Source organism: Gossypium raimondii, chromosome 5 (genome assembly GCF_025698545.1).
Source record: "Gossypium raimondii isolate GPD5lz chromosome 5, ASM2569854v1, whole genome shotgun sequence".
Lineage (NCBI taxonomy): Eukaryota > Viridiplantae > Streptophyta > Magnoliopsida > Malvales > Malvaceae > Gossypium > Gossypium raimondii.
Genome location: NC_068569.1, coordinates 53,477,435 through 53,496,883, shown reverse-complemented (window position 1 = coordinate 53,496,883; position 19,449 = coordinate 53,477,435). Strand labels below are relative to the sequence as shown.

At 31.1% G+C, this 19,449-nt stretch overlaps 1 long non-coding RNA gene across 2 annotated transcripts; it reads right to left on the bottom strand.

The window, feature by feature from the left end:
- Positions 1-14,951: 14,951 nt before the first annotated feature.
- LOC105768337 (uncharacterized) lies at positions 14,952-16,494 on the bottom strand. Of its 2 annotated transcripts, none has more exons than XR_008196031.1 (2): positions 16,131-16,494; positions 14,952-15,257 (listed from the first exon to the last, which is right to left on the bottom strand). It is a non-coding gene; the product is annotated as an uncharacterized LOC105768337 (long non-coding RNA). The 2 variants fall into 2 exon arrangements; XR_008196032.1 differs by lacking the exon at positions 14,952-15,257 and adding an exon at positions 15,578-16,002.
- Positions 16,495-19,449: the final 2,955 nt, after the last annotated feature.

Here is a 19,449-nt window from a genome sequence, read left to right as displayed (position 1 = left end):
GTAATTATGTATAATGTGATGTGTGCCTAAATGAGTATGTGATTGCTATGTAAATGAATTAATGAATAATGCATGATTAAGTATAATAAGATAATAAAGTTGAGATGTTGTAATTATGCTAAATGGATGTTTCGTTTATACTTGATGAACTGTTTGCATAGTAGTTGTTCTAGGCATTCACTGAGTTTATTAAACCCAACCACTCCTTTTAAACCATTACAAATTAGTAGCGTCTCGGTGTGAGCAGTGTGGTTCCATGAGATTGATCTAAATGAGACTCTAGTAATTCTTCATCGGTGATTTATTATTTGTTTATGATTTGGGAAATAAGGGCAATGTGGTAGGCTTTTTGCTGATATTTGCTATGATATTTTGGATGTTTTTATAGCTTATTTGTTCTTAGGATTTAAAAATTTGAATCGTGATATGTTGATTATTGCTCAAACTTATTCTTGATGTTTGAAACTGTTATTATAGTCGTTTTGACGTTTATTTGATATGGTAAAAGATGCGTGTTGAATAGACTTGTCTTGGAATGGTTTATATGCTTAAATATGCTAAATTTTTACTGTCTAAAGTAGAGGTATCGATATTCGAGTTTTAAAAATGATACCTCTATGCTTTTTAAATGTGTAGGAAGTCAGAATCGTAATTTGGTATCGATGCCATATCACAAGTATCGATACTCAGGGTAAAATTACTAATACTTATTGAAATGTATCGATAATTTCTAATGTTTTATTTTTAGGCGAGAAACAAAATGTTGTTTTGGTATCGATTTTTTTCAATCGGTATCGATATTGTGTAAGGAAAATATTGATACCCATGTTCCAATATCGATACCTACGTAGTCAGCTTTGATTTTTTTCTAAGTGGCCCTCATGCATGTACAATTGTTATTATATTTTCAATTAAAGTGTGTGTAGCAAGTTTTAACAATAATTAGGAGTATATTTGACTTAAAACTTGTGTAAATGCTAAAATGGAATACGTTTCTTTAAGAATGAGCTCATTTGTACTGTGTGTAATGTGAGACAGTGGTATGACATCTTGATATTCGGGCTCGGCGACCAGGCCGGGTATAGGGTGTTACATTTGGTGGTGTCAGAGCCTAAGTTCACTAACACTCAGACCTAGGTGATTGTTACGCGAATTAGGGTTTCATAACCCATGGAACCAGAAACCCAAGTGTTTAAGTTACTTTGATTGCCTAAATTGTTTGAAATATTTCTGATTTGATTGTATGTAGGGTAGGAACAGAAACATATTGCCTTTAATTCCAAAGTTTGTTTGCATGAATGTAGCTTGGATCATTTCCCCGCCACTCACACATTTGTTTATGCCTCCTAGACATGTTAATGCGAGAGCTAACGCTCAAGAGGATGGTACATCCTCTGCACCTCCTGTGTTGCGCGTAGAGTGACCATACCTAATAAGGGTGTAAGCCCTCTTATGGAAGCTATGATTGGAGCGTTTCAGTGGATTGCTAGTGCTAACCCTGCTCTTGTACCTGCCAATCATGCGCATGTTAATTGGGGGTTGCCGCTTGAACGTCTTCGGGCTTTGGGTGGTAAAAAATCTTCTGGCGTAAAAGGGATCGATCTGACCATGGTTGAGTAATGGTTGGAAGGAGTTGAAAGGATCCTCGAATAGATGTCCTGTTCTGACGATGAGAAGTAACTATTTAGAAGTTAAAAGTAAATTTTTCATGGTTATCACTAAGAATTAATTAAAAGACATTAAAACAGATGTCCTGTTCAGATGTACTATTTATGGTTATCACTCGAAAGACATTTTGCATATTCTAAGAGATTGTACAACTATTAAGGGAGTATGGATTAGTTAATGTCTTTTAATGTTTGAAGTAACTATTTAGAAGTTAAAGTAAATTTTCCATGGTTTATTTATTTCTTAATTTATAAATGAAGAAATTAATTACTTCATAGATTATGGCAAAATTACTTAATTTTTAAATTGGGTTTACTTTGTTGTTTCAGTTGTGCCTGAGTTATTAGTTGAGGTTTTAAATTTAAAAATATTTTGTATTTTTAATTAATAATTTATAAATTTAATCTAATTATTTTGATGTTTGTATTATAGATTTATAATAATAAAAGATTGTGCTCAACATCATCTATACAAAAATTTTACTATAATGACAAAATTATGTTCTCATGTAAATAAATATGACATTATAAATAATAATATTTTAGTATAATAAGAAAAAATTGAATTAAAATCATTAGAAATTCATTGATTAATATGAGCTTTACGTAAAATCTAAAAGACTAAAATATTTACTTAAGACCTACCACGGGTACAACTGACAAATGGGCAATAATGCTCTAATGCGTGTAAAACACGAATACCTGTAATAAGTACAAGTGTCAAATATGAATGTGTACAAACATCGTCACAATGCACACAAGTGTCATAATCTTTCTATGTCTGACACAAGGATCAGTCTGACTTTTTTTTGTAACAATTCACGTAAATTCATTACAATTCATATATCAATTCACTAGCATATCATCAACAATATAGCATGGGAAATCATTCTTAACCTAGATTACTTAATCAAGTTTATATTAAAATTTTAAATTAAGCTAGCACAAATTGCAAATCACTATGTTATTACGTTTTTCTGTTTCCCTTTGCCTTAGATGATTCTATCAGTCTTGTTGCTGCAATTATCAACTGAACAAAAAAAATATTAGAAAACCATGATAAAATAGAAAAATGACCTAAAGCTAAAGATAAAGCGAGGATTTTATTGCTTCTATCTAACAACTTAAAGAGAACTCTATTCTAACCCACTTGAACTTAAAATTTTAGGACTAAGTTTAGGGACCTCTAAACTCTCAAAACCCAATAGCAACTTAAGCTCTTATACACACTCTCATTAAGGGTGGGTTTAGATGGGCAGTGGAGTATGGTGTGGTGCGTTTAACTTAATTTTTATCTAATTTCTTTATCACTACAATTTTTGCATTAACCACAGATAAACTTACTGCTCATCCAAACCCACCCTAAAACTCTCCAAGCACTCAACAATAGTAACTTCCAAGAACTCATCCAAAACCAAAATCAAACTTGAAATTCGATTATCCTACTTGATTTTAAATTCAAATCTAACAAGAATTTAGCTTAAAAACAGCAAGAAACATCAAATCAAAACTTTCTCTCTCTACTTTTGAAAATCTCAAAAATGGAAAAAAATGGAGGGAAGATCTAAAAATAAGCTTTTATTGTTTAAAACCATAGATTAATGTTAGAGAAATCGTTTTACCTTTATGTAGAAACAAAGATTTGATCAAGAAATCAAAATTTCACTCTTTCTTCTATTCTCCTCCAACTAACGTCGTACACAAAGAATGAAAAAGATAATTTTCAAAATCTTAGGGCTTAAATGAGAAATTGGCCCCTAAACTATATCATTCTTACCACTTAGGTACTTTTTTTTTCTGTCAACAATGGTACCAAAACTTTGATTCGGCACTTGTTCTATTAAAAAAGATTCTCAAAGCTAATAATACTAAGACATGTGCCACCCAAGAAGAAGAAAAAACCGAAAGCCTTCATGTCCCCCCTGCTTTTTGCATGGTTTCCTTTGATTTTCAGGAGACACACAACTCTCTCTAGTGCGAGAGTCTTGAAACCCGATGAGGCACCATTTTCTCCTTTCATTTTTGTCTATTTCTCTCTTTTTCATTCTCCAAACAGAAGGTATGATAAAAAAAAAAGGCTTAATAACTTTAATTGCCCTTATACTATAGCTAAATTATTATTTTGGTATCTATACTATATTTTCCTGTCAGTTTAGCCTTTGTACTCTATTTTGGTTATCAGTTTGACCCTTTTACTTTCATTCTGTATACCCCGTTACCCATCTATTATAATTTCCGTTAAAAAAGTTAAATCATCCAATGACACTTTGCCACGTGTCAATGAAAGTAAAAAATCTTAAATATTAAAATATATCAAAACTTTCTTAAAAATAAAAATAACATTAAAATGGAAAAATAACCCCAAAAACATCTTTAAAACTTAGAAAATTATTTAAAAAATTCATAATCTATTTTTGAAAATTATAAAAAATATTTTAAAATTATAAGTATGTGGAACTTTTAAAAAAATCGTAAACTTTTAAAAATAAATTTTTGTTTGGAATTCTAGTTTTTTTTTTTTGAAAATCTTTAAAATTTTATGAAAATTTTAAATAATTTTATCATATTTTTTAAAAAAATTTACAGATTTTTAATTTTTGCATTTTAATAATTTTTTATATTTTAAAGGAATTATGAGTTTTTAGTAAAAAATTATTAAATTCTTTAAAAGAGGTTAGAGACCACTCAATTCAAAAAAGGGCGAAGAGCATTTTTGAGTTATGAGAGTATGAACCTTTTTTATTCTTTTGACATTCTAATTCCACACATTTTAATTTTATTCATAGACATAACTTTTAATTAATTATTGTTTTCTCTTGTCGTATATTAAGAAAATTTCTTATGCATTTATAAGGGCTCTTATTTAACTACATTTTTCCTATTGAGCCAATTTTAAAGAATTTTATGGTATTTAAAAAACTCAAAATTCCTTTAAAATATAAAAATTTCATTAAACGTGCAAAAAATAAAATCTATTGGAAATCATCCTGCATATTTATGGAAAGTCAAATATATGGGTATCAAATATTGGAAAGTCAAAGATATGGGTATCGAGATATTGGCATAAGAAATCTGAGATATTTGCAATATTTGGTCCCTAATTGTAAAGTGACTTTGCAAGTTGATCCCTGAACCTCAACTATAAATAGGCATAACCATCTCTCATTCTGTATCTCATATTTGACATTCTCTACTTAAGGCATTGTTCTCTCTCTCTCTCTCTGTAAATTCTCACTTGTATTTTGGAGTGAAATATATTTGGTAGTGCCCGAGGACGTAGGTAAAATTTACTGAACCTCGTTAAATTCTTGTATTCTTTATTGTATTATTCTGCATGAATTGTGAGTGTGATTGTAGTGATTTATTGTGCTATTAAATTACGATTGAGGAATATTCTGGCTAGGAAAGACTTGGTACTTATGCGATCTTTGTGATCCACCTCTCTTTCCTGGGAATTGAACTTAGTGTGATTTTTTAGTATAATAATTTTACTCTTTTACATGCTTCCGCACAACAAAATCCCTAAAATTTTCAAAAAAAATCTCAAACTTTTAAGATTTTCTAAAAAAAACCCTAGAATCCCAAAAAAAATGGTTTTTCTTTTAATTTATGAAAATTTTAAAAATAATTTTAAGTTTCACATACGTATAATTTTAAAAAATATTTTTATAATTTCAAAACTAAATTATTATTATTAACAATTTTCTAAGTTTTAAGAGTTGTGGGGGTTTTCTCATTATTTTTTTAATTTTAATTGACGCATGGCAGCATGCCATTAGCTAATTTAACTTTTAAAGGAAAATATATAGGTGGCAACGGGTATACAAATTAAAAGTACATAGATTAAACTGATAAAAAATAGTAAAAATATCAAAGTGGTAATTTAACTACAGTATAAGGGCCAAAAGAAGTATTAAGCCTTAAAAAATGCTATTATTTTTGTTTATCAAATACCCATTCCCTTAAATCCATAAAAAAAAAAACATGGTTTCCATTGCCAATTTCCTCATCAAACAATCAAAAACTCTAATTTTTGAAGTTATTCTGCAACTTCAACAAAGTTGCAAATTTACAGCAAGTTTGAAGTTTGAAATGTGGAATTTTAATAAAAAGCCAATGCTTCAAATGGAGATAATACATAAATATATTTTGTTCATGGAGATAATATTGTTTAATATTGAATTTAAAATTTTTATGTAAATAAAAATGTCACGTTTTGCAATATTATTGGTTAAGAGATTTTTTAATACAGAAGATAACGGTTGGATCAAAAGTGATAACAGAGTATCACTTTTGATAAAAAAAAATTAGGTACCTAAATGTAAAAAGTGCTATAGTTGGGCCAATTTTTTAATTAAGCCAAATCTTGTTAGAATGAAAGATTTTAAAGAAACATACACTTTGATTTGAACTAAAGAAAAGTCAAAAGAGAAAACCGAGAGAAATTTGATGATTTTTAGAAAACCAACCATGCAAAATGAATAGGAAATAATCGTTAAGGAATTTAGAAAGCCATGGATAGAAAACACACTGATATTTTATTGGTTTTCCTCGATCTGCCTTTACAAGAGGATATAACTTTCCTTATATATATGGAGAGGCTCACAAACAGACAAACTTATTGTACAGATATTTTTCATAAAGAAAATAGTACAAGATATCTTTGTAGTACAGATATTGTACATAAAGAAAACAGTACAAGATATCTTTATTGAAAGCAAACAGTAAAAGTAGGATTCCTTCTTTAATCACAGTCGGTGGACTCATCTGATGTGAGATTAAGATTAATGATACGGTCTTGCTTTTCTTGCTTTTTTTGATAGATTTCCAGCTGGAGAGCATCATGGCGTACATTTGGATCAAAATATTCATCCTTATCTTCATGTTGTGACTGAGAATCTTGAATCCTTATCTTGTCAAGATTGATTTAGCTGCAGTACCAAGGATAATCTTGAGACCATTCTATTGGATGTGGAATACTTTTGTAATATTCTTGAATAGCCTTTACAATTTCTTCATGATAGGCTTTATGCTGAATTGGCCAAGTATCCCATAAAGTAGTGACATCTAGAGGAGGCCATATTTCAAATGGAATGGCCTTATTAAGCTGAGGGATTTTTGAATATTTTTATAATGGTTATCAGAATTTTAGATATCATCAGGGAATACTCTGTGGATCCAAGCAGTAGGAAAAGATGCTAGTTGAGTTGGTATTCCATATTGCATGAAATATTGAAAGATAATTATCATGTAAAGTCCCAATTTTTCATGGTAAGATTGATTTATCATGTTCAACCATTGTGGTAAAGGATGAAGCTAGCTTAGAAAAGTAAAGAAATTATGATGTTCATGTTCAATGTTTCCTCGAACCTCTTTTGTCAAATAGTAAAGACCAGGAACAAAAAACTGGATGGCAATATGTTAAAGATGAGTGAATTACCATAAAAACCATTTCAGTTCTTCTGGTTGTTCAAAAACTTCAAACCTTATTGGGTGTATGAATGGATATTCTGGATGTACACCCCAAGGTTTAAGAATAAGGACCCAAAAATTTTTAAAGACCTGAAATTGATATTCAAACATCATCTCTTTGGTCTTTTTATGAAAGGTTTTTTGATGAACAAGATTCATGACTTCTAATGGAAATTCTGAGTTAAGGTTAGGGGTGATTGGGTAAGAGATAGGTAAAGTTGAAGATGATGAGGATGGCCTATACATCATTATAGGCTTAGGCCAACTAGATAAGGTTCTTTTGAAAGCAAAGATTTCAGTTTTAGGCTTAAAAAGGAAATCAACAAGAATATTGTCCTTTCTTTTGATGTGTTTAGTGTCAAAAGAAAATTTGGAAAACCATTCAGCCTACCTAAGGAGTTGAGGGTGTAAGACTGTCTTTTGTTTAAACTTGAGCGTTTGAGGGAAAGAAGACATGTCCATTTCACCAAGGAAATGATATCCTGCAAGATGAAATTCAAACTTTGAGATACCTTTTTTAACTGCCAAGATTTCCTTAAAGGTAGAATGGTAATGAATTTCGGCTTCAAAAAATCTTCCACTTTTGAATCCGCAAAGGTGTCTTTTTCCTTGTTTTTCCTCAAATAATATTGCACTCCAATATTTGTCACTGGTATCTGTCTGTAGAATTCGTTTTCCATCAAAAGGAATTTAGAGTGGAGGTAAATTTTGTAACATTTCTTTCAGACGTTGTACAACTTTTGTTTGAGGAGATGACCATGTTGGAGGTTCCTTCTTAAGCATCTTTCTTAAAGGGTTAATATACTTAGAAACCTTAGGAATAAAGTCTCTAAGATAATTAACAATCCCTAAGAATTGTTGAACTTGTTTTTTAGACAGGTTTTCATCTGGAAACTTAAGAAGTTCTTGTGCAATATGTGGTCTTGGAGAGTACTGTCCATCTTTTAGTGTCATTCCCAGGAATTCAATTTCTAGTTTATTAATTTGCATCTTCTTTTCTGAGAGCATTATCCCATGTTTGAGAATGAGGAATTTGAATTCTTCCAGAAGTTGAACATGAAATTCTTCATTTGGACTATAAAGAAGGATGCCATCAATATAGATCATCGCATTTTCCATCAGAGGTTGGAAATTTTTTATCATTGCCTTTTGGAATAATGAAGGAGTAGTTTTTAATCCAAATGGCATGACTTTCCACTGGAAATGCTTGTTAGGAATACAGACCCTGTTTTAAATTTGTCATCTGGGTGGATTCCTAGCTGCCAAAATCCTGCCTTGAGGTTGAATTTTGAAAATATCATTGCTTTAGCCAGACTGGAGAAAAGAGAATTTCTGTTTGGTAATGGAAATTTGTCATCTTAAAGGAAATGGTTAAGAGGTTGGTAATTAATAACCAATCTTAACTTTCATCTGGCTTGTTCAGATATTTTATTTACATAGAAAGCCTCACATGCCCATTGAGAATTTGATGGCTCAATCAAATCTTGTTGTTGAAGCTCTTTGCATTCTTATTCTGTTAGCAACAAATGATCTAGATTCATACCCATATGACTGGCTTTTGTTGAGTTTATGTCTTCACTTTTCTTAAATTGAAGGGTAATAAAGAATTCAGAATTTTTCCATAAAGGATTTGAACATTTAAGTAGGAATTCTGAATGAGAGTCTGCATAAGATTTTTCTTTAAGCTATTGGACAATTTGGAGAATTTTTTCTGACTGGATAGAGAAAAGTTTAGGTATGGAGACAAAAGGTTGAAACAGATTTTTGAAACATACTCCATCAAGAAGGACCGTTAAGTGTTAAGCTTTTGTGTAAAGGTCAAAACCCACTATAATATCTTTTCCTGGGAGTTTTGAACCCAATACTGTAATTTTAACACAACCTGGAAAGAACTGAATAGTAATAGGCTTACTAATCAAGTGGGTAGCAAAAGGATGGTCTACAGTAGAATTAAAATACCTGACATGTGGCTTCCACCAATTTGTGGGTAAAACATTTGGGTTCATAATGGTTTCAGCTGCTCTAGTATCTATAAAGGCAATTACAGTAATGGGCTTACTATATTTGTCTAAATAGATTTTAACAGGAATATAGGGAACTAGTATCATGTTGCCATTGTCCTTTTGGGTTTGGGCTTGTAGCATATGAACATCTGAATATTTTGATTCTGAATCTGGGATTTCATCAGGATATGCAGGAATAGCACAAATAGCCCTTTCTGAGGGTTCATCTTCAATGGAACAAACGGACTATATATCATCTTCTTTTTTATCTTTATTCCTGATTGTTCAATCAATTGTACAATCTTTTTTGCCCTCTTCTTATTTCTTGGAAAATCTCTTGAATAATGCCCCTTTTGCTTGCAGATGTAACAGCGATCAGACTTTGTTGATTCTCGCTTCTTCTTGAGATACTTCTATTGTGGCCTTTTTCTCTTCCATTTTGAAGAAGTTGTGTTCTTTGAAAAAGAATATTTTCTGAAATGTTTATTTTTCTTAGAACGGTAGACACAAGACTTGTCTTTAGGGCATTTATATTTTAAATGGGATTCATCACATGCACGATCAATCCTCTTGTCACCATGGAGATAGTCTTTGAATATTTTTCTCTTGTTGCAAATGTCTTCTAAGGCAATAAAAACTTATTGTTGGATTTCTCCAACTGTTAAATGAAGAATGTATTTATTTTGCCTTTGGAGAGCTTGATTGACTGCAACCTGGAGAGGATCCGGAAGAGATGAAAGAATTACGAGCTTTAGATTTGAATTGAGACCTAAAGCACAAAATAATCTAGTCATTATTTTAAAATGCTTTACTAGGTCTCTTTTGCCATACGAGCAACATTTTCTTTTGTAAAACTCTCGTCTTTTGAGAGTTAAAAGATCATCTGGATTGCCCACAAAATGATGGTGAATAATTCGTATTGGTTGGGCAAGGTCTTGGAGAACTAAAAATTGCATTTGATCTTATTGGCTAATTGAATCCCACTAATCTAGCAACATTCTAATAAACCTGGATACAAATTCTATAAGGATATTGTAATTGCTTTCTTCAGTAAGCTTATGAGTTTCAAGCCATGAGTGAAATTCTTGAATTCTATCTGGCCATTTTTCTTGTGGAATATCATCAAGAGCAAATGTAGTTCTACCAATAGAGGTTTTTTGTGTAGGACAATTCTGTGATGAAGATAATTCTGGTGCTTCTGACATATCTTCGTCATCTGATTGTTCCACATTTGGCTGGGTTTGTAAAACTTTTGAAATGCTTTCTTCCTTTGGTTGACATTTTGATGATGAATCTGATGATGAATTTGAATCTAACCAATCAGTATCAGTGTCTGATTGTTGTTCTTGGAGCTGTAAAGCTGAAATTTTTAGGATCATTGAATCCTTACAATCCTTTAAAAAAGTTGTCAATGGATTTTGATTCTGGTTTTGTTGAATCATCAGAGACTTAGAAGCTGGTTTTGGAGGAGGTGATTTTGGAGGAGACTTGTCTGTTACTGGCCTTTTGCCAAGTCTAATTTCTTCTTGACAGTCTTCTTCCTTTTAGCCATTTCAGCTTCCTCAGTGGCTTTTATCTTCTTTTTCTTTTCAGCTTCTTGTTTTTTGATTTCCAGAAATATTTCATAAGTACTAGGTTTAGTCCGTTCAGGAAATTTTGGAAAGGTAATACGAAATCTTTCAGCTGGAAGAGTATATTTCTGATGAATCGAAGGAAACAACTCCACTGATTCTGATCGTGGAGATGATGCTAGGATTTTGCCGGTTTCTTAAAGCACTTTAATTTGTTCTTTGAGATTTTGGGTTTCTTTTTCTCTTTGCGCTAAATGACAAAAGAAACCTTGTCCTGGGGCAGTTGGCTCTTTAGCCACAACATCCAATCTTTTTTGCAAAAGATTGATAAGATCTTTTACCATTTTTGTATTGTCATCAACTTTGTTGTCAACAGATGAGATCTTTGAATCAATTCTTTTCCAGGTTTGATTCTGAGTCAAAGCATTTTCAGTCTACCAGTTAAGAGTAGCTTCTGCAGCACTTATTTTTGCAGATGCAGCAGAAATGTCAATTTGGATTTTAGAAGGGATTTCAGGTGCATAAGTATAATTCTTTTCAGTGTATTCTTCAAGAGGTGGAAATTCTTTGTCATATGATATTCCTGAAAAAGGTTGTAACATACATACGACGAGAATTGGTTTTGGTTCAGGCAAAGGATTTTTCTGAACCCATTTGTTTATCTTTTTATAACATGGTTGGGGAAAAGGTTTTGGTTTTCTTTGAGATGCAGAATTTTGTGGAGGAAGAGGTTTTGGAGTAGGAGGAGAATTGCAAAGCTTTGGAGGAGTTTCTTGGACTGGTGATGGCAATTTAGCTGAATAATCCACAAGGTAAATAAATTTACCATTGTCTTTACCAAGTGGTCCAATATTTGGATCTCCTTCCATCCATTTTTTTGTAAAATTCTGACTGACTGGTTTTTTTCTTATTCTTCTTTTTCCCCGGTTTTGAAACTGAGTGATCCATACTATCAATCCATGCGCTGAACCTATCATCAGCACATAATTCACACGAACAATTCAAATCCCAAGGAAATGTCCAGTATTTTCATCTTTAAACATGTACAAAGTTTTTCCATCAGCAGAAAAACTCAGCCCTAAATTTCTTTCTGGACCAGGCTCACAAAGATCACAGCAACATTCTGGATCTTCATTTTCATTACCCACTGTTGGATTTCCTGTGGGTTGCATCATTAGTTGTGTGGGAAAGATAGAAGGGCCTTTGGGGCTGTGAAGATGACTATGATCAAAATTTATTTCTATGGTTCCATCTCCCTTGGATATGATCTGACTTTTAGTAGACTGGATGGGTTGGCTATGTTCATGGAGCTGTTCATAGTTGGTGACCCATTTCTCTGGGAGAAGTTTGATGAGTTCCTTCTTGGGAATGTGAATGGGAACATGAACACAATGAGGTTGATCATTGGTGTTGACGGTGATTAAAAGGGAGTCTCCTATACCATGTCGTGAGAGATTAAAAGCATGGTCCTAGATCTTATAGACAATCTGATAGTGCAAAGTAGCAACTATTGCAGATGGTACTTGATGTACTCCAATAATCTGAATCTGGACTTTGAGAGTTGTAAGCAGATTTGGATATGTTAGTGACATAGTAAAATTTGGGAAAAGGGTAACCATGACCAGACTAGAGTTTAAAGTGGCTTCAATGGTAACAATGCAAGCATGCTAATATTTCAAATATCTGGAATCTAGTAGAACAATTCTTGCTACAACAGGTTTGCCTTCTCCACCATGATAGTTTAGTTCCAGTTGGATTGCTCCAAAATGGATATGAGAATACCCTGCTTGTATCCATTCTCTAGGAAATTCTGATGGAATTTCAAGAGTAACAAACTGTTTGGAAGAAGAAGCAGAAATGGGGTAACTATCAAACCTAGAGGCTTGAATATACTACTTTACTTGCTTAGAAGTGCTATGAATCAATGTTTTTATAGACCTAATAGGAGAAAAATGAGCTTTTTTATAAGTAGAATAAGAATTTACAGTGGGAAGGTCTGAAGGTCTGTAAGTTGAACCTTATCCTCCTCCCTAAGATAGTCTATTTCATACAAAAAAGAAATTTTCTTAGCAGAATGTGACTTTAAGGGTATACTAGGCAATGAAAGAGAAGTTGAAGAAGTAGAAGGACGTGACAATATTTTATCAGTCATGATTATTCTTACAATCTAATCCATAAGCCTTAATTTCTAAATTCTCAATTCTAACCATTCAAGACATTTAATTAATGAATATTATCCAACTAATAAACCTCTAATCCGACAGCTTACCAATTTTTCGAAATCTCTCGATTTAACTTCTCAAAATGATTTAGTTTAAGAAATTTGATCTAAAATTAAAATTTTTGACACCGACAAAAATCAGGCTTCAACTCAATTTTGATTCAAAATTGTGTTGTTGTTCAAACTTCAATTTGCTAAGAGTTTTTATTAAAGGATTGATTAGATTTATTTATTGTTGTTACTGGATTGAATCAATTCAAAGAGAGCATAATACATCTACCCTATTTACATCATTTATCATCTACCATATTTAATTCACTTTTATCTTTCTTATTTGTTCATCAATTATTGAATACTATTGTAATCGAATAACTTAATTGATTCTTTTAAGTCTTCTGCAATCGAAAATGAAAGATGAAATTTGAATGCATCGTTAGCGGTAGAATGATCGCAAAACAATAAAATATAAATAAGAACACAGATTTTACTTGGAAACCTTTTCGAGAAAAAATCACGGGTAGAGAAGGAAATATTCACTAATGTTGAAAAATGAATGATACAAGAGGAGTTTTGACTACATCTATTTAAGGGTTGAAAAACCCTATTCTAATCAAAGTCAAATAGAAGAAGAATAGTTTTATACGTATTCAAATAGAAGATGAGTTTCGATTACATCTACAGCCCTCAGCCTTTCGCCCCCACAGATCCCTTTATTTTGCCATTGTATTTATTTCTTCAACAAGTGAGGGGATTCTGGTCACATAATCTTTAACACTAAAAAAGGAAAATTGAGAATTTTCCTTTTATTGAGTTGGGGTCACCCTTCAATTAGGTCTCAACTCAGTTAGAAAAATTACTTTAATTCTCTTTACATTTAAAATAAATTATATTATTTGAGGGTACTATAATTTTCTTATTTTAAAAAACTCAATAAAAATATAAATATGATACAATTCGAACTCATACCAATTGAGTTAGTAAAACATTAAATTTATCACTCAACTAAAGTTTTATTTTAACATATTTTATACATTTTTATTTTAATATGCACAATTTATTATCTCCATCAATTGTATATATTAATAATGTTGTTAATTGAGTTAATGTCACAAGTCAACTCGACACTAACAATTAATTATGATGTATTTATATGTTTAAATTTCGTTTTACTTATAATTTAATCCAAATTTTCATTTTAAATATCATACATATTTTATATGTTATTATGATTAATTAGTTTCAAACCATATGTTTCATTATTTATTTTATGTTATTTTTAACGCATATATGTGTAATTTCCTCGGGTTTTAATTTAATATAAGTTTTTCCTTTTTTTAAGGTCTTCTGCAAATTGAAATAACACTATTACTTCTTTAAATTTTATTTTTTTATTTTAGAAAATTACTAATGGAATAACTAAAATGAAGTGTTTGTGTAACACCCCAAACCCGACCTAGAAGTTCTGACCAGATGTTGAGGAATTACATCAGCTTATTAAAAGCCTTTGTCTCGATCAAACTAAAAACGCATTTCGAAATCCTGAAATTTGGCAACACTTTGACAAATGTCTAGAAAAACCTTAAATCCAAAATCACTTATTTCAACCCAAAAATTTGAATTCAACTCGTGTTTCAAAAATAAGCATTTTGGCAAATCGTTTTCAGCTTAAAAACAAACACTCGTTATAAACCATTTGTTTATTTACAGAAAAATCCTTGAGGGGTTACTTAACTTGCAATCAAAAACTTTTAGAGTTTTAATTATGAAAACTGAATTTTATAAATTAACCCGCGAGGTTTTGCAATATCATGTAAACAAATATCAAAATCGACGAATTTAAACTGAAACCAAAAACAAATTATAGTCTCAAAAGTCCAAAATGAATAGTTATGAAAATCACCATTTTTATATTAACTGATAAAATCATCCGAGCTGTTGCACGCCGTCTGATTCTAACTTACCGATTACTTGAAACATCAAAAATAAAATAAAGGGGTGAGGTATATAGCTCAATGTATAACTAAAACTCAAATTGAGATCACACACATTTCGACATAGAAAACAAAAAATCACAAAAATTTTCATAACGATCAGTCAAATTGAATTGAATATGCATCACTATGCCAATGCAATATTTTTAAGAAAATCATAATGCGGATTTTTTAGAAAATGTCCTACCCAACTCTGCTACACACCAAAATAGAGTTCTCCCCCGAACTCATCAATCCAAAACACACGACTAAAGTCATCCCGGGTTGCCTGGAAACAATGACCCGCCACCCCGAATTGCCCGGCAATGATGGCTTATCAATATACAGTTAAACTGCCAAATCAAATAAATGTGGTCAAGCCACTTTATTGCAACCCAGCTGCCAAAGCAAAATATGTGGTCGAGCCACTAAATACGCAGATCATTAAACTGTTAATACAGAATCTTCCTCCTTTAACATAATTCCGAACCCTATGCAATATGTCATGGCATGCATGTATAAAATCAGAATGGTGAGCATGTAAGACATGCTGATGAACAATAATAGAAACAAATGGCATGGAAGTCCATGCTCTACAAAACAGATTTCTTAAACAATTTAAAAACACATCAATTTTCCATGGAATCACATGCATGGTTATATAACAGATTCAGAGATGCAATTTAACATCATCATACATTATACAAGCTTATACAAGCATAGCGAACCAAAACATACCATCAAAACTACTAATATCATAACATGCAAATATACATATTACAAATAACCTAAACACTTCAACACAGAAACATATTCACCGATCCCTTGTTTTCAGGTCTTAATTAAGCAGTACGGACCCTACAGAGAGGCTAAATAGGGTTCACAAAACAAAACAAGAAAAAATGAAAATTTCAAAAAATGGACCCACAAGCCTGTGTAGCCCATACAGCCTAGACCGTGTGACACACACGCGCTTGTCACATAGGCTGTGTAGTATGACTATTTCAATTTTGACTTTTCACCAATTGCTGATTTCTCATATTTTCATAACACACCTGGTATTTTCTGATACAAAATCTACCACAAGGCTTCAAGAACCTAAATTCAGTAATCAAACAACTAATTTTAGTATGGATTCACCAAATTCCAAAAACTCATCCAATCACAATCGGTGGTACTAAATTTTAACAAACCGAAATTGAGTCTTCCAATGCTCAACCACTTACCCAAACAGACAGGACAAGCCCAGCACAACTTTATCCCAGAAGTGGAGTTGTGACCTACTTGATTAACACCTAATAACAAAAGTCTCACGAGATTAATCCATGTACCAAAAGAATGATTAAAGCATTTACTTACGAATACTCGAAAATTTGAAACAGCACAGCAGGAGTTGATCCACCAAACGCAATAATGAAATTGGAAGCACAATAACCCAAGAATCAAGAACAGATTGAGAAATAAAATAAATAAATAAATAATGAAAAAGCAAGATGAAAAGAAGGAACCGCAAGCCACGATGGAACAAACAAAGAAAGAAAGAAAAAGAAACAGAAAATAGAAGCAATGACTGAAAGAACTTTTCTTGGCAGTTTCAGGAAAGTGGGACAATAATAATTATTTTAATAAATAATAATAATAAAGATATTGATATTTTACCAAATCCAGCCAACTTCTTATATATCCTAACAAATTATTAGAAATTAAACTCATCTCGTATACCAATACTAGGACGGCCCACGATCCAAAATAAAAATAATTTTTGCCTTAACATAACGAGACTCAAATTCTAGACTTTTAAGTATACCAAGGCCTTACCACTGAACCATTAAATTGAGCGAAAATAATTTATAAGTCAAATGTTTAAAGATAGGAATTTAGCAAAAATTAAAGGGAAATTTTTCTAAACCAGAACCTCCTACGCACAAGCACAATCCTTAATCATTGAATTAAATTAATTTTTTTAAAATATTCACAATCTTAACTTAAAAATTGGTTCAACTAACCCAATTCCTTTTAACTCGATTTTTGATATGTTTCTCAAAAAATTTGAAGGACTTGGATTTTTTTTCTTATTTCCCATTTCCTTTAGGGATAACTTTTAATTAAGGGTATAGATAAAGATGTGACAAATACCCAAATCCACTTTCTAGGTTAGGTATGGGCTGCAACTGGGAGGAGAAACTATTAGGTATGTCTTCACATCAATTTTTCATATAATTAATTCTATGCTACATTTTAATAGATGAGGAATTTTTAAGATAAAATTTTATTTTTATTAAAGTTTTAAATCTTCGAAAATTTATTTATTTAAATAAAAATAATGGAGAATTTAAAGTTTTATATGGAATTTCAAAAGGAGTTTGAATGATTCAAAATATTTTTTAAATTCCATCTAATTTTATTTTATTTAATACGAGGGTCTCAATATATATATTTAAATATAAACTTAAACTTAAACTTAAAAAAATCCATTGATTCTAATATATATTTTTGTGAAATTTTAATAACAGTTTTTCTAAAAATATTTATTTAAATAAAATAATAAAAATACTGTTATAAATACATTACTAATGGAGGTCTATAACCCCTTTAAACTCTCGTTAAAGTAATAAGATAAAACTCTCTGGTTCATTTATGATCATGAGAGTAAATTAGATGTTTCGACTAAGAAACTAAAAAGGCTTCATTTACATGCACTTCATTGAATGCAAAGGAGCTTATAAATAAAGTCCCTTGGAGTGAAAATGGAATACGGGAAATTCTCTTGTACTTTTCACCTACAATTTACTTGTTAGTTTTGTTCTCTTTATTTTTCTATAACACGTTATGAGCACGAGTTTCTACAACTTTATAGTGAAGTTCACATCATTTCAACTTTATATAATTTTCTCGTATAACTTATGTTAAACTATATACGATATATGTATTTTCATCATTCTTTTATTTTATTTTCTAGATGAAATATTTGCTTTGGGTAACATCTGCATATGTATTTTTACAACTTAAATGTTATAATGATAATCATATCTACATGTTTTTTTACTAAAAGAAATTTCAATTAATGCAATTTATTTTAAGTTATTATTATGACTATTCCTCTCTATGCTAATATTTGACATACATATTATTATTTCATAAACTTGGTATATATACTTGGATTATTTTACGATTGAGAATGCTTACTATTGTACTTTTTTATTTTATTGAAATGATTATAATGTCAAATCTTGCCAAACTTGAATTTGCAGCCCTAGATATCTTAAGTAAAAATTATTTTTCATGAGTGTTAAATGTTGAAATTCACTCAAATACTAAAGGTCTAGGGAATATTATATTAGCATATGAAGAAGCATCAAATCAAGATAAGGCAAAAGTCATGATTTTCATCCGTCATCATCTACATGAAAGATTAAAAGTGAAATATCTAACTGTGAAAGACCCTCTTGAGTTGTGAAATAATTTGAAAGAATGATTTGGCCATCAAAAAATAGTGATAATCCCTAAAGCTCGTTATGATTGGATGCACTTACAGTTGCAAGATTTTAAGACTGTAAATGAATACAATTCGGAACTTTTTAAAATTAGTTCTCAACTGAAATTATGTGGAGAAAACATAATTGATGAGGACTTGTTAGAGAAAATATTTTCAACCTTTCATGCTACTAATGTGCTCCTGCAACAACAATACCGTGGAAAAGGTTTTAAAAAATATTCTAAATTGATTTCATACATTTTGATGGTTAGACAAAATAATGAGTTGTCAATGAAAAGCCATGGAATTCGTCCCATTGGTTCTACACCATTCTTAAAGTGAATGTTGCAATACACAATAATTATAGAAATGAAAAATATAGAGGTGGCGGTTGTGGTCGTGGTCGTGGACGTAGTGCAAGACGTGGTCGAGGACGTACTAGTAATTGTTACCATGGTGGTCATAGCAGTGGTACTTCTAACCACCAGAAAAAGAATAACAATGAATGACAAAAAGAGGCGGTCAAAATAATCCTGCAAAGAATGTTGAGAATTTATGCTAAAGAATATGGAGACAAATGTTATATGGCAAGATGATGAAATGGAGGCAAAAGATGAAAATATTCACTATGATACTAAAACTGACCATGCCTACAGGGTTAAAAATTTCATGACCTTAATAATTTAACTCTCCTAGATGTGGTAGATTTTCTTTGAGAATCATTAGAAAAGTTGATGTTATTTTGACATTTTTATGTTGTTTTAAGTATACTTTATTTTCTTGCATAAAGAATAAATTATATATTCAATAAATATTTACAATGTTTCTTATATTTTTATTTTATTTATTTTTATGAATAATATGAATATTCAACAAAATTCGTTGGACCAAAGATCAATGGAGACATGTGTCTTACAGATAGTGCTACAACACACATGATACTCAAAGATAAAAAAAATATTTTTTTTCATTTGACAATAAGTGATGCCCATGTTGATACAATATTGGGAAGTTCCAAACTTATTGAAGGCTTCAAAAGAGTTATTATATTATTATCTAAAGGGACAAAA